This window comes from Doryrhamphus excisus, linkage group LG6, assembly GCF_037039965.1.
Source record: "Doryrhamphus excisus strain RoL-2023G ecotype Guam linkage group LG6, RoL_Dexc_Guam_v1.1, whole genome shotgun sequence".
Classification (NCBI taxonomy): Eukaryota; Metazoa; Chordata; class Actinopteri; order Syngnathiformes; family Syngnathidae; genus Doryrhamphus; species Doryrhamphus excisus.
The window spans coordinates 208,085-222,015 of record NC_136362.1 but is presented as its reverse complement, the minus strand read 5'-3'; the positions used below and the strand labels follow the sequence as shown (position 1 = coordinate 222,015).

The 13,931-nt window shown below is 51.1% G+C and overlaps 5 non-coding genes across 5 annotated transcripts; all 5 read right to left on the bottom strand.

The window, feature by feature from the left end:
* Positions 1-2,505: 2,505 nt before the first annotated feature.
* trnad-guc (transfer RNA aspartic acid (anticodon GUC)) lies at positions 2,506-2,577 on the bottom strand. The gene has a single exon. It is a non-coding gene; the product is annotated as a tRNA-Asp (tRNA).
* Positions 2,578-4,926: 2,349 nt separating this feature from the next.
* On the bottom strand, positions 4,927-4,998 carry trnad-guc (transfer RNA aspartic acid (anticodon GUC)). Its single transcript has one exon. It is a non-coding gene; the product is annotated as a tRNA-Asp (tRNA).
* Positions 4,999-9,360: 4,362 nt separating this feature from the next.
* Positions 9,361-9,432, bottom strand: trnad-guc (transfer RNA aspartic acid (anticodon GUC)). Its single transcript has one exon. It is a non-coding gene; the product is annotated as a tRNA-Asp (tRNA).
* A 2,357-nt stretch (positions 9,433-11,789) lies between these two features.
* Positions 11,790-11,861, bottom strand: trnad-guc (transfer RNA aspartic acid (anticodon GUC)). The gene has a single exon. It is a non-coding gene; the product is annotated as a tRNA-Asp (tRNA).
* Positions 11,862-13,793: 1,932 nt separating this feature from the next.
* Positions 13,794-13,865, bottom strand: trnad-guc (transfer RNA aspartic acid (anticodon GUC)). Its single transcript has one exon. It is a non-coding gene; the product is annotated as a tRNA-Asp (tRNA).
* Positions 13,866-13,931: the final 66 nt, after the last annotated feature.

Below are 13,931 nucleotides of genomic sequence, written 5' to 3'. Positions count from 1 at the left end.
GTTGCTTTGCTCAACATTAGGTGAGCAGTGACTCTCTGTGATAACAGAGTTTGTGCACCAAGCATTGCTTATATAAATGCACAAACCTCCATCTTTGGTTTTACCAAAGTCCGCAGTCCTGTCTGCCCTAAGGATGGAGCGTCCTGCTAACTCGATAGCATTGTTCGGGATACTGCTGTTAAGCCAAGTCTCTGTGAAAATCATGACGTTTGAGTACATAATCCGTTTGTTTTTGGTGATACAGAGTCGTAGTTCGTCCATTTTGTTGATCAGAGATCGGACATTAGCAAGGAAAATGCTGGGTAAAGGCAGCCTCCGGTGTCCTGGAGATCTCCGGGATAAGTCGGAGATCGGCGATAAAACGGTCCGAGTTGGAGGACTTTATGTCTAGGAGCTCCTGTCTGCTATAGGATGTTAAAGCAGCACTGTACTGGATGAAAAAAACAGCGAGGAGCAGATAAAACACAGCGGATTTGCAAAATCTGGAGAGACGCTGAGCCTCGCGTTGTTGACGCGCCACCATCTTGGTCTTCATTAGTCTACATGTACTTTGCGGATCTGGAAAAGGCATTCGACCGTGTCCCTCGTGGCGTACTTTGGGGGGATTGGTGGCGCGCTACTACGTGCTATCTGGTCCTTGTACAAACGGGGCAGGAGTCTGGTTGTCATTGTCAGTAGTAAGTCGAGCCTGTTTCCGGTAAACGTTGGCCTCCGCCAAGGCTGCCCTTTGTCGCCGATTCTGTTCACAATTTTCATGGACAGAATTTCTAGGCGCAGCCAAGGTGTTGAGGGAATCTGTTTCAGGGGCCTTAGAATCTCATCTCTGCTATTTGCAGATGATGTGGTTCTTATGGCCTCTACGGGCTGTCACCTTCAGCGCTTACTGGGACGGTTTGCATCTGAGTGTGAAGCGTCTGGGATGAGACTCAGTACCTCCAAATCAGAGGCCATGGTTCTCAGTCGTTAAAGGGTGGAGTGCTCCCTCCGGGTTGGGAATGAGGTCCTACCCCAGGTGGAGGAGTTTAGGTATCTCGGGGTCTTGCTCACGAGTGAGGGAAAGTCGGAGCGTGAGGTCGACAGACGGATCGGCGCAGCCTCTACAGTAATGCGGTCGCTGTAACGGACCGTCGTGGTTAAAAAGCTCTCAATTTACCGGTCGATCTATGTTCCCACCCTCACCTATGGTCATGAGCTTTGGGTCATGACAGAAGGAATGACATCTCGGATACAGGCGGCTGAAATTAGTTTCCTCCGTAGGGTAGCTGGACTCACCCTAAGAGATAGGGTGAGGAGCTCAGTCATCCGGGAGGGCTCAGAGTAGAGCCGCTTCTCCTTCACATCGAGAGGAGTCAGTTGAGGTGGCTCAGGCATCTAGTCCGGATGCCTCCCGGACGCCTCCCTGGTGAGGTGTTCCGGGCATACCCAGCTGGGAAGAGGCCCCGGGGCAGACCGAGGACACGCTGGAGGGATTATGTCTCACAGCTGGCCTGGGAACACCTTGGTGTCCTCCCGGTGGAGCTGGAGGAGGTGGCCGGTCACCGTGAAATCTGGGCTTCCCTACTAAGACTGCTGCCCCCCGCGACCTGGACCTGGATAAGCGGAGGAAAATGGATGGATGGATGGACTTGTATACTAAAATGAGATGGAGATAATTGCAATATTTGTCAGAATAGTTCTGGAACAAACGGTGGAAGGAGTATCTGACCAACATTGCTCTGAGACAAAGATGGCATACGCCAAGAAGAAACATGCAAGTTGGAGATGTGGTGATCGTCAAAGAGGAGGAGGTTCCCCCGAAACAAACGGAAACTGGCTGGGATTCTTCAAGTCCATAAGAGTGACAATGGACTAGTGAGGACAGTTGCGGTGTTTCACGATGCTTCAATGTCCCGCAATGGCGTGTGAATGCACTCAAGAGCAATAAATGCATCGAGAACAGCAGTCAAGGAAGTGTGAACTCTTTACTGGACCAGGTCAGCTAAGTAACAAAGACAATACATCTGCAAGCTCTTCAAAGGACACGTAAAGAGCACAGCCATAGCAGAGGATGGTTTCCATCCATCGTGCCTGGGTTATGGGCCCAGCACGCTACCGCTGCGCCACTCTGCTGCCGACATCTGTACAAGTACCCTGCTTTGTGCGGCTCCTTTTGAGTGTCCTCTGTTGTCAGTGAACCTCACAAGGTCAAAGTTTTTTTTTTCCTGATCAGGGCACCGTTTTAGGTTGGATGGATGAGTGATCGAAGGCGCCAGATTAAGGTCCCTTACGCTCAGGAGGCTCTGGTTGAAATCCCACAGCTGGCATTTTCCTGGTCAGCTCCATTATCCACGCCTGGAAGGATTTGGCAGCAAAAGACTGTCAGATTGTACAAGACACCTGAACACCGTGAGAAGAAGATTAAGAGAGGTTTTGTTCTAATGAGAAGGGTTTGTTTAACCGGACTGGTTGTTGCAACCGCAACCCGACTCAAGGTTCAACGTGACATTGTGACATACAAAAGAGAAGCTCCCCGTCGGGGAATCGAACCCCGGTCTTCCACGTGACAGGCGGAGATACTGTCCACTATACTAACGAGGACTGCTGCTGAATTGATGTGGTGTCGATTGGCCAAAGGGGAATTCAGAACAGGCTTGTGGCCCATGACCGTTTTCATGGTAGCTGGAGACTTTAACCACTGAAATCCAACCCGCTTATCCTCATCAACGGACTGTATTCCCCACCCGTTACCAGCATGGGGACATTCCAACCCAAGATGGGAACACACTGGACCAGGGACACAGCAACATAGTAGGTGGCACAGACACAGCTTCACATTGCCCCCACTTTTAGACCCGACTGAAAAAGGACTCTCTTGCTTGGTGCTAACATGATGACCATTAGCATGTTAGCATTTAAGCTAATTTACTCATGTCTCAAGGCAAATAGACACATGGCATGATGTGGGGACACTATGGGACTGCCTTAACGCTTTTGGACCTTGAGGCTGTCTTGCTAGATTTTTTTTTTTTTTTTTACCCTGGACACAGTCTCTTTGAGAGGAGGCTGCGGTCCATCAGGACCAAAACCTCACGCCACAAGAACAGTTTCTTCCTGTCTGCTGTCAGCCTCATCAACAAGGCCCGGAACCCCCCCCGACACTGTTCACACCCCACCTCTGCCTCACCCTGCCACTTTGACACTCTATATGCGTTAAACTAACGCCAAGTTTGGACTCTTAGGAAAAACAATCACTTCCGGAATAACAAACAAAAAACAGACTGCGTACATATATTTATACTGCATTCTGTATATTTTGTATTTTCATTTTTTAATAGATGTGTCTGCACCTACTTCACCAAAACAAATCCCCAGTCGAGGTCAGCAGGCCCCGTCTCCACTGTACACAGTGTGGACTGGGCACTGCTTCCCTTTTCGGAGGCGCCGGACGGTTTGCCAGAACCCCTTCGAGGCCGACCGAAAGTCGTGCTCCATGGCCTCACGAATTCCTTCCACACCCGAGTTTTTGCCTAGACAACCGCCGAAGCCGCGAACCGTTTGGCCTGGCAGTACCTGTCAGCTGCTTCCGGAGTCCCACAAGCCATCAATGCTGGATAGGACTCCTTCTTCAGCTTGACGGCGGCCCTGACCTCTGGTGTCCACCATCGGGTTCGGGGCCTGCCGCCACGACTGGCACCGACCGCCTTGCGGCAGCAGCTCTGGTCAGCCGCCTCAGCAATGGAGGCACGGAATATGGCCCATTCGGACTCAATATCCCAGTCCTCCCCCGGCTGGAACTGCTGGATGTTGAGGGACTGTCTTGGCTGGCAGGTCTCTTCAACATTGCGTGGAAGTCGGGAACAGTATCTTTGGATTGGCAGACCGGGGTGGTGGTCCCCCTTTTCAAGAAGGGTGACCGGAGGGTGTGTTCCAACTGTAGGGGGATCACACTCCTCAGCCTCCCTGGGAAAGTCTATTCCAGGGTGCTGGAGAGAAGGGTACGACCGTTGGTCGAACCTCTGTTACAAGAGGTCCAATGCGGTTTTCGTCCTGGTCATGGAACACTGGACCAGCTCGACACCCTCACGAGGGTGCTGGAGGGTGCATGGGAGTTTGCCCAACCAGTCTACATGTACTTTGCGGATCTGGAAAAGGCATTCGACCGTGTCCCTTGTGGCGTACTTTGGGGGGATTGGTGGCGCGCTACTACGTGCTATCTGGTCCTTGTACAAACGGGGCAGGAGTCTGGTTCGCATTGTCAGTAGTAAGTCGAGCCTGTTTCCGGTAAACGTTGGCCTCTGCTAAGGCTGCCCTTTGTCACCGATTCTGTTGTCCCGCAATGGCGTGTGAATGCACTCAAGAGCAATAAATGCATCGAGAACAGCAGTAAAGGAAGCGTGAACTCTTTACTGGACCAGGTCAGCTAAGTAACAAAGACAATACATCTGCAAGCTCTTCAAAGGACACGTAAAGAGCACAGCCATAGCAGAGGATGGTTTCGATCCATCGACCTCTGGGTTATGGGCCCAGCACGCTACCGCTGCGCCACTCTGCTGCCGACATCTGTACAAGTACCCTGCTTTGTGCGGCTCCTTTTGAGTGTCCTCTGTTGTCAGTGAACCTCACAAGGTCACAGTGTTTTTTTCCTGATCAGGGCACCGTTTTAGGTTGGGTGGATGAGTGATCGAAGGCGCCAGATTAAGGTTCCTTACGCTCAGGAGGCTCTGGTTGAAATCCCACAGCTGGCATTTTCCTGGTCAGCTCCATTATCCACGCATGGAATGATTTGACAGCAAAAGACTGTCAGATTGTACAAGACACCTGAACACCTTGAGAAGAAGATTAAGAGAGGTTTTGTTCTAATGAGAAGGGTTTGTTTAACCGGACTGGTTGTTGCAACCGCAACCCGACTCAAGGTCCAACGTGACATTGTGACATACAAAAGAGGAACTCCCCGTCGGGGAATCGAACCCCGGTCTTCCACGTGACAGGCGGAGATACTGTCCACTATACTAACGAGGACTGCTGCAGAGTTGATGTGGTGTCGATTGGCCAAAGGGGAATTCAGAACAGGCTCGTGGCCCATGACCGTTTTCATGGTAGCTGGAGACTTTAACCACTGAAATCCATCCCGCTTATCCTCATCAACGTACTGTATTCCCCAACCGTTACCAGCATGGGGACATTCCAACCCAAGATGGGAACACACTGGACCAGGGACACAGCAACATAGTAGGTGGCACAGACACAGCTTCACATTGCCCCCACTTTTAGACCCGACATGATGACCATTAGTATGTTAGCATTTAAGCTAATTTACTCATGTCTCAAGGCAAATAGACACATGGCATGATGTGGGGACACTATGGGACTGCCTTAACGCTTTTGAACCTTGAGGCTGTTTTGCTAGTTTTTTTTTTTTACCCCGGAGACAGTCTCTTTGAGAGGAGGCTGCGGTCCATCAGGACCAAAACCTCACGCTACAAGAACAGTTTCTTCCTGTCTGCTGTCAGCCTCATCAACAAGGCCCGGAACCCCCCCTGACACTGTTCACACCCCACCTCTGCCTCACCCTGCCACTTTGACACTCTATATGCGTTAAATTAACGCTCAGTTTGGACTCTTAGGAAAAACAATGAGACTGCACTTCCGGAATACCAAACAAAAAACAGACTGCGTACATATATTTATACTGCATTCTGTATATTTTGTATTTTCATTTTTTAATAGATGTGTCTCCACCTACTGCACGGAATATGGCCCATTCGGACTCAATATCCCGGTCCTCCCCCGGCTGGAACTGCTGGATGTTGAGGGACTGTCTTGGCTGGCAGGTCTCTTCAACATTGCGTGGAAGTCGGGAACAGTATCTTTGGATTGGCAGACCGGGGTGGTGGTCCCCCTTTTCAAGAAGGGTGACCGGAGGGTGTGTTCCAACTGTAGGGGGATCACACTCCTCAGCCTCCCTGGGAAAGTCTATTCCAGGGTGCTGGAGAGAAGGGTACGACCGTTGGTCGAACCTCTGTTACAAGAGGTCCAATGCGGTTTTCGTCCTAGTCATGGAACACTGGACCAGCTCGACACCCTCACGAGGGTGCTGGAGGGTGCATGGGAGTTTGCCCAACCAGTCTACATGTACTTTGCGGATCTGGAAAAGGCATTCGACCGTGTCCCTTGTGGTGTACTTTGGGGGGATTGGTGGCGCGCTACTACGTGCTATCTGGTCCTTGTACAAACGGGGCAGGAGTCTGGTTCGCATTGTCAGTAGTAAGTCGAGCCTGTTTCCGGTAAACGTTGGCCTCCGCTAAGGCTGCCCTTTGTCACCGATTCTGTTGTCCCGCAATGGCGTGTGAATGCACTCAAGAGCAATAAATGCATCGAGAACAGCAGTAAAGGAAGCGTGAACTCTTTACTGGACCAGGTCAGCTAAGTAACAAAGACAATACATCTGCAAGCTCTTCAAAGGACACGTAAAGAGCACAGCCATAGCAGAGGATGGTTTCGATCCATCGACCGCTGGGTTATGGGCCCAGCACGCTACCGCTGCGCCACTGTGCTGCCGACATCTGTACAAGTACCCTGCTTTGTGCGGCTCCTTTTGAGTGTCCTCTGTTGTCAGTGAACCTCACAAGGTCACAGTGTTTTTTTTCCCGATCAGGGCACCGTTTTAGGTTGGGTGGATGAGTGATCGAAGGCGCCAGATTAAGGTTCCTTACGCTCAGGAGGCTCTGGTTGAAATCCCACAGCTGGCATTTTCCTGGTCAGCTCCATTATCCACGCATGGAATGATTTGACAGCAAAAGACTGTCAGATTGTACAAGACACCTGAACACCTTGAGAAGAAGATTAAGAGAGGTTTTGTTCTAATGAGAAGGGTTTGTTTAACCGGGCTGGTTGTTGCAACCGCAACCCGACTCAAGGTCCAACGTGACATTGTGACATACAAAAGAGGAACTCCCCGTCGGGGAATCGAACCCCGGTCTTTCACGTGACAGGCGGAGATACTGTCCACTATACTAACGAGGACTGCTGCAGAGTTGATGTGGTGTCGATTGGCCAAAGGGGAATTCAGAACAGGCTCGTGGCCCATGACCGTTTTCATGGTAGCTGGAGACTTTAACCACTGAAATCCATCCCGCTTATCCTCATCAACGTACTGTATTCCCCACCCGTTACCAGCACGGGGACATTCCAACCCAAGATGGGAACACACTGGACCAGGGACACAGCAACATAGTAGGTGGCACAGACACAGCTTCACATTGCCCCCACTTTTAGACCCGACTGAAAAAGGACTCTCTTGCTTGGTGCTAACATGATGACCATTAGCATGTTAGCATTTAAGCTAATTTACTCATGTCTCAAGGCAAATAGACACATGGCATGATGTGGGGACACTATGGGACTACCTTAACACTTTTGGACCTTGAGGCTGTCTTGCTAGTTTTTTTTGTTTTTTTTTTACCCCGGACACAGTCTCTTTGAGAGGAGCCTGCGGTCCATCAGGACCAAAACCTCACGCCACAAGAACAGTTTCTTCCCGTCTGCTGTCAGCCTCATCAACAAGGCCCGGAACCCCCCCTGACACTGTTCACACCCCACCTCTGCCTCACCCTGCCACTTTGACACTCTATATGCGTTAAATTAACGCTCACTTTGGACTCTTAGGAAAAACAATCAGACTGCACTTCCGGAATAACAAACAAAAAACAGACTGTGTACATATATTTATACTGCATTCTGTATATTTTGTATTTTCATTTTTCAATAGATGTGTCTGCACCTACTTCACCAAAACAAATCCCCAGTCGATGTCAGCAGGCCCCGTCTCCACTGTACACAGTGTGGACTGGGCACTGCTTCCCTTTTCGGAGGCACCGGACGGTTTGCCAGAACCCCTTCGAGGCCGACCGAAAGTCGTGCTCCATGGCCTCACGAATTCCTTCCACACCCGAGTTTTTGCCTAGACAACCGCCGAAGCCGCGAACCGTTTGGCCTGACAGTACCTGTCAGCTGCTTCCGGAGTCCCACAAGCCATCAATGCTGGATAGGACTCCTTCTTCAGCTTGACGGCGGCCCTGACCTCTGGTGTCCACCATCGGGTTCGGGGCCTGCCGCCACGACTGGCACCGACCGCCTTGCGGCAGCAGCTCCGGTCAGCCGCCTCAGCAATGGAGGCATGGAATATGGCCCATTCGGACTCAATATCCCGGTCCTCCCCCGGCTGGAACTGCTGGATGTTGAGGGACTGTCTTGGCTGGCAGGTCTCTTCAACATTGCGTGGAAGTCAGGAACAGTATCTTTGGATTGGCAGACCGGGATGGTGGTCCCCCTTTTCAAGAAGGGTGACCGGAGGGTGTGTTCCAACTGTAGGGGGATCACACTCCTCAGCCTCCCTGGGAAAGTCTATTCCAGGGTGCTGGAGAGAAGGGTACGACCGTTGGTCGAACCTCTGTTACAAGAGGTCCAATGCGGTTTTCGTCCTAGTCATGGAACACTGGACCAGCTCGACACCCTCACGAGGGTGCTGGAGGGTGCATGGGAGTTTGCCCAACCAGTCTACATGTACTTTGCGGATCTGGAAAAGGCATTCGACCGTGTCCCTTGTGGCGTACTTTGGGGGGATTGGTGGCGCGCTACTACGTGCTATCTGGTCCTTGTACAAACGGGGCAGGAGTCTGGTTCGCATTGTCAGTAGTAAGTCGAGCCTGTTTCCGGTAAACGTTGGCCTCCGCTAAGGCTGCCCTTTGTCACCGATTCTGTTGTCCCGCAATGGCGTGTGAATGCACTCAAGAGCAATAAATGCATCGAGAACAGCAGTAAAGGAAGCGTGAACTCTTTACTGGACTAGGTCAGCTAAGTAACAAAGACAATACATCTGCAAGATCTTCAAAGGACACGTAAAGAGCACAGCCATAGCAGAGGATGGTTTCGATCCATCGACCTCTGGGTTATGGGCCCAGCACGCTACCGCTGCGCCACTCTGCTGCCGACATCTGTACAAGTACCCTGCTTTGTGCGGCTCCTTTTGAGTGTCCTCTGTTGTCAGTGAACCTCACAAGGTCACAGTGATTTTTTTCCTGATCAGGGCACCGTTTTAGGTTGGGTGGATGAGTGATCGAAGGCGCCAGATTAAGGTTCCTTACGCTCAGGAGGCTCTGGTTGAAATCCCACAGCTGGCATTTTCCTGGTCAGCTCCATTATCCACGCATGGAATGATTTGACAGCAAAAGACTGTCAGATTGTCCAAGACACCTGAAGACCTTGAGAAGAAGATTAAGAGAGGTTTTGTTCTAATGAGAAGGGTTTGTTTAACCGGCCTGGTTGTTGCAACCACAACCCGACTCAAGGTCCAACGTGACATTGTGACATACAAAAGAGGAACTCCCCGTCGGGGAATCGAACCCCGGTCTTCCACGTGACAGGCGGAGATACTGTCCACTATACTAACGAGGACTGCTGCAGAGTTGATGTGGTGTCGATTGGCCAAAGGGGAATTCAGAACAGGCTCGTGGCCCATGACCGTTTTCATGGTAGCTGGAGACTTTAACCACTGAAATCCATCCCGCTTATCCTCATCAACGTACTGTATTCCCCACCCGTTACCAGCACGGGGACATTCCAACCCAAGATGGGAACACACTGGACCAGGGACACAGCAACATAGTAGGTGGCACAGACACAGCTTCACATTGCCCCCACTTTTAGACCCGACTGAAAAAGGACTCTCTTGCTTGGTGCTAACATGATGACCATTAGCATGTTAGCATTTAAGCTAATTTACTCATGTCTCAAGGCAAATAGACACATGGCATGATGTGGGGACACTATGGAACTGCCTTAACACTTTTGGACCTTGAGGCTGTCTTGCTAGTTTTTTTTTGTTTTTTTTTACCCCGGACACAGTCTCTTTGAGAGGAGGCTGCGGTCCATCAGGACCAAAACCTCGCGCCACAAGAACAGTTTCTTCCCGTCTGCTGTCAGCCTCATCAACAAGGCCCGGAACCCCCCCTGACACTGTTCACACCCCACCTCTGCCTCACCCTGCCACTTTGACACTCTATATGCGTTAAATTAACGCTCACTTTGGACTCTTGGGAAAAACAATCCGACTGCACTTCCGGAATAACAAACAAAAAACAGACTGCGTACATATATTTATACTGCATTCTGTATATTTTGTATTTTCATTTTTTAATAGATGTGTCTGCACCTACTTCACCAAAACAAATCCCCAGTCGAGGTCAGCAGGCCCCGTCTCCACTGTAAGCAGTGTGGACTGGGCACTGCTTCCCTTTTCGGAGGCGCCGGACGGTTTGCCAGAACCCCTTCGAGGCCGACCGAAAGTCGTGCTCCATGGCCTCACGAATTCCTTCCACACCCGAGTTTTTGCCTAGACAACCGCCGAAGCCGCGAACCGTTTGGCCTGGCAGTACCTGTCAGCTGCTTCCGGAGTCCCACAAGCCATCAATGCTGGATAGGACTCCTTCTTCAGCTTGACGGCGGCCCTGACCTCTGGTGTCCACCATCGGGTTCGGGGCCTGCCGCCACGACTGGCACCGACCGCCTTGCGGCAGCAGCTCTGGTCAGCCGCCTCAGCAATGGAGGCACGGAATATGGCCCATTCGGACTCAATATCCCGGTCCTCCCCCGGCTGGAACTGCTGGATGTTGAGGGACTGTCTTGGCTGGCAGGTCTCTTCAACATTGCGTGGAAGTCGGGAACAGTATCTTTGGATTGGCAGACCGGGGTGGTGGTCCCCCTTTTCAAGAAGGGTGACCGGAGGGTGTGTTCCAACTGTAGGGGGATCACACTCCTCAGCCTCCCTGGGAAAGTCTATTCCAGGGTGCTGGAGAGAAGGGTACGACCGTTGGTCGAACCTCTGTTACAAGAGGTCCAATGCGGTTTTCGTCCTGGTCATGGAACACTGGACCAGCTCGACACCCTCACGAGGGTGCTGGAGGGTGCATGGGAGTTTGCCCAACCAGTCTACATGTACTTTGCGGATCTGGAAAAGGCATTCGACCGTGTCCCTTGTGGCGTACTTTGGGGGGATTGGTGGCGCGCTACTACGTGCTATCTGGTCCTTGTACAAACGGGGCAGGAGTCTGGTTCGCATTGTCAGTAGTAAGTCGAGCCTGTTTCCGGTAAACGTTGGCCTCTGCTAAGGCTGCCCTTTGTCACCGATTCTGTTGTCCCGCAATGGCGTGTGAATGCACTCAAGAGCAATAAATGCATCGAGAACAGCAGTAAAGGAAGCGTGAACTCTTTACTGGACCAGGTCAGCTAAGTAACAAAGACAATACATCTGCAAGCTCTTCAAAGGACACGTAAAGAGCACAGCCATAGCAGAGGATGGTTTCGATCCATCGACCTCTGGGTTATGGGCCCAGCACGCTACCGCTGCGCCACTCTGCTGCCGACATCTGTACAAGTACCCTGCTTTGTGCGGCTCCTTTTGAGTGTCCTCTGTTGTCAGTGAACCTCACAAGGTCACAGTGTTTTTTTCCTGATCAGGGCACCGTTTTAGGTTGGGTGGATGAGTGATCGAAGGCGCCAGATTAAGGTTCCTTACGCTCAGGAGGCTCTGGTTGAAATCCCACAGCTGGCATTTTCCTGGTCAGCTCCATTATCCACGCATGGAATGATTTGACAGCAAAAGACTGTCAGATTGTACAAGACACCTGAACACCTTGAGAAGAAGATTAAGAGAGGTTTTGTTCTAATGAGAAGGGTTTGTTTAACCGGACTGGTTGTTGCAACCGCAACCCGACTCAAGGTCCAACGTGACATTGTGACATACAAAAGAGGAACTCCCCGTCGGGGAATCGAACCCCGGTCTTCCACGTGACAGGCGGAGATACTGTCCACTATACTAACGAGGACTGCTGCAGAGTTGATGTGGTGTCGATTGGCCAAAGGGGAATTCAGAACAGGCTCGTGGCCCATGACCGTTTTCATGGTAGCTGGAGACTTTAACCACTGAAATCCATCCCGCTTATCCTCATCAACGTACTGTATTCCCCAACCGTTACCAGCATGGGGACATTCCAACCCAAGATGGGAACACACTGGACCAGGGACACAGCAACATAGTAGGTGGCACAGACACAGCTTCACATTGCCCCCACTTTTAGACCCGACATGATGACCATTAGTATGTTAGCATTTAAGCTAATTTACTCATGTCTCAAGGCAAATAGACACATGGCATGATGTGGGGACACTATGGGACTGCCTTAACGCTTTTGAACCTTGAGGCTGTTTTGCTAGTTTTTTTTTTTTACCCCGGACACAGTCTCTTTGAGAGGAGGCTGCGGTCCATCAGGACCAAAACCTCACGCTACAAGAACAGTTTCTTCCTGTCTGCTGTCAGCCTCATCAACAAGGCCCGGAACCCCCCCTGACACTGTTCACACCCCACCTCTGCCTCACCCTGCCACTTTGACACTCTATATGCGTTAAATTAACGCTCAGTTTGGACTCTTAGGAAAAACAATGAGACTGCACTTCCGGAATACCAAACAAAAAACAGACTGCGTACATATATTTATACTGCATTCTGTATATTTTGTATTTTCATTTTTTAATAGATGTGTCTGCACCTACTGCACGGAATATGGCCCATTCGGACTCAATATCCCGGTCCTCCCCCGGCTGGAACTGCTGGATGTTGAGGGACTGTCTTGGCTGGCAGGTCTCTTCAACATTGCGTGGAAGTCGGGAACAGTATCTTTGGATTGGCAGACCGGGGTGGTGGTCCCCCTTTTCAAGAAGGGTGACCGGAGGGTGTGTTCCAACTGTAGGGGGATCACACTCCTCAGCCTCCCTGGGAAAGTCTATTCCAGGGTGCTGGAGAGAAGGGTACGACCGTTGGTCGAACCTCTGTTACAAGAGGTCCAATGCGGTTTTCGTCCTAGTCATGGAACACTGGACCAGCTCGACACCCTCACGAGGGTGCTGGAGGGTGCATGGGAGTTTGCCCAACCAGTCTACATGTACTTTGCGGATCTGGAAAAGGCATTCGACCGTGTCCCTTGTGGTGTACTTTGGGGGGATTGGTGGCGCGCTACTACGTGCTATCTGGTCCTTGTACAAACGGGGCAGGAGTCTGGTTCGCATTGTCAGTAGTAAGTCGAGCCTGTTTCCGGTAAACGTTGGCCTCCGCTAAGGCTGCCCTTTGTCACCGATTCTGTTGTCCCGCAATGGCGTGTGAATGCACTCAAGAGCAATAAATGCATCGAGAACAGCAGTAAAGGAAGCGTGAACTCTTTACTGGACCAGGTCAGCTAAGTAACAAAGACAATACATCTGCAAGCTCTTCAAAGGACACGTAAAGAGCACAGCCATAGCAGAGGATGGTTTCGATCCATCGACCGCTGGGTTATGGGCCCAGCACGCTACCGCTGCGCCACTGTGCTGCCGACATCTGTACAAGTACCCTGCTTTGTGCGGCTCCTTTTGAGTGTCCTCTGTTGTCAGTGAACCTCACAAGGTCACAGTGTTTTTTTTCCCGATCAGGGCACCGTTTTAGGTTGGGTGGATGAGTGATCGAAGGCGCCAGATTAAGGTTCCTTACGCTCAGGAGGCTCTGGTTGAAATCCCACAGCTGGCATTTTCCTGGTCAGCTCCATTATCCACGCATGGAATGATTTGACAGCAAAAGACTGTCAGATTGTACAAGACACCTGAACACCTTGAGAAGAAGATTAAGAGAGGTTTTGTTCTAATGAGAAGGGTTTGTTTAACCGGGCTGGTTGTTGCAACCGCAACCCGACTCAAGGTCCAACGTGACATTGTGACATACAAAAGAGGAACTCCCCGTCGGGGAATCGAACCCCGGTCTTCCACGTGACAGGCGGAGATACTGTCCACTATACTAACGAGGACTGCTGCAGAGTTGATGTGGTGTCGATTGGCCAAAGGGGAATTCAGAACAGGCTCGTGGCCCATGA